Below are 2,341 nucleotides of genomic sequence, written 5' to 3' on the forward strand. Positions count from 1 at the left end.
AAAAAAAAAAAAAAAAAAAACTAAAAAAAGAAGTGTTGGTGGCGGGGGTCGAACCCCGCATTCACATGATGTTAAATGTGCCCTAAACCACTAGACTACTTTAACATATTCGAAATTTTAAGTTAACATATCATATATATAAATTTTCGAAAATGTGTGACTATATATCAGTTCGGTTTAGCGATTCCGTTACTGAAGTTAACGTCTGTTTAGTCTGTATGTTCGATTCAACCAATCTTTAAAAGATAAGGTTTTATTTGACACTAAATTAATATATCATGTATTTTTATTCCAACCGAAAACCATTGGATATTAAACGTCTAAATTAAAATAACATTAGGTTTTTTTTGCCATTTTTCCCTTCATTAAAATGTTGAAACGCTTCTAATTATTATTGTTTTGTATCATACCAAAGTTTACATTTCAACTAATTTTGAAACCAAATCTTGCCTAGGCGTCAATTGGATTTAGAAATATGTTAAACCAAAATCGAAACAAGTTAAACCGATTTAATTAAAATATAAATGATACTAGTAAATCCCACAATACTAAAATGTTTTTGTTTTGATAATTACTACCAATTATTATACAAATTAAACAAAAAAAACAGAAGAAAATGGGAAAGAGCCATGCATTATGAGTTATGAGGTCCCAAGGTGGTGATGAAGAGTGAGGTGGAGAATATAATTAGTTATCCTTTTAGGTTTGGGGTTTCAGCTTTTTGTCTCTCTGACAAATTCCAGGCTGGATCCTTTCTGTATTTTGCTTTCCTTTTCTATCTTTGTCCTCCCTGGTTCTTTCTTGCCAATTTCGATAAAAATAAAAAAATGGACAAGAAAAATACAACTTTCTCTGATAAAAGTCATAATTGAGAAATTTCTGGTGATATTTGTAAATGACAAAAGAAAAGACAATGGTACCATCCTAATCTCTGACAAACTGGTTCTGTTGAATTGGCTATTATATATTTATATGGACTATGGTTGTACTTTGAAAATGTAAAGATAATTGGTTTTAGAAACTTTTTTTTCTTGTAATAAAAAAGTTCAATTCAAAAATAGAATAAGTTTTTCAAAATTAAAGAAATCTATACTAGTATTTTTGCATCAGTTTTTGCTCAAAAATACTTTTTGGAAAGTTTTTGCATTTAATGCATTGAATTTAATATTAGTTACCAAAATTTTTAAAATTGATTATAGGTAAGATTTTTAAAAATAAGAAAATCTGTCTACCTCATTTAAACATAAATATATGATTTTCTTTCATTTTTATTTGAATTTATATTTAAATTCTCTTGAATTATTCTATAATACATTTAGTTAATAAAAATTATGATTTTTTTTGCATATGATGTAATAATTTTTTTTTAAAACGGATATATATTACTCAATAGATGAATAAAAAAAATACGGGTACAATAATCCACATCGCCTAAGAAATTGGCAATAGTTCAGAGTCATATAAAAGAGACCAAAATGATACAGAATACAAATGAGTAGAAAAGTTAATTTATCTAGCATTCAAACTTAAAAAGCTTTTATATAATTTATTCCGATTCTTGATTTTAAATATTTTTAAAAAGTTAAATATTATAAATATTTATATTTTATAAAACATATAAATATTTCTATTTTTAGAAAGTTAAATTTTATAAAATATTAATATATTTAAAAGTTTATGAAGTTTCAAATATTATAAATATTTAAACTTATAAGAAGTTTAAATATTATAAATATTTCAACTTTTAAAAAAGTTAAAAGACCTTTAAAATATTAATAATATATTTAAACTTTTATGAAACTTCAAATAAGAGAAATACTCAACCGTTTTAAGAATTAAAAGTATTATAAATATGCAAACTTTATAAAAAGCATCAATCTTATAAAAGGTAAATGGTTACAATCTTAATAAATAACATATCAACTTAATCTAATATTTATAATACAAAACAATAAATATTAAAAATTAAGATGATATAGTGCCAGTTAAAATATCTCGGGACGGGGTTATATAGTGGGATGAGTTTTGTCGATATTTATATAAATTGAAAATATCATTATTTGGGTGTTATACGGGTAAAGTATCATTTCATTATTTTGTTAACACTATTAGTATCAGAGAATAGACATATCTAATTAAATTGATTAAATAAATATTATATAAAAAATAAATTATATTACGATATTATATGGTTTAAACTATAAAATTAACAATTATTATACAATTATTTAACCAATAAATACAACTTATAATTTAAATATTTTAGTTATAAATAATTTACCCCGTGGTATACCGCGGGTCCTAATCTAGTATAGTATTATTTTTGGAAGTAATGTTTTTA

This window comes from Camelina sativa, chromosome 2 (genome assembly GCF_000633955.1).
Source record: "Camelina sativa cultivar DH55 chromosome 2, Cs, whole genome shotgun sequence".
Lineage (NCBI taxonomy): Eukaryota > Viridiplantae > Streptophyta > Magnoliopsida > Brassicales > Brassicaceae > Camelina > Camelina sativa.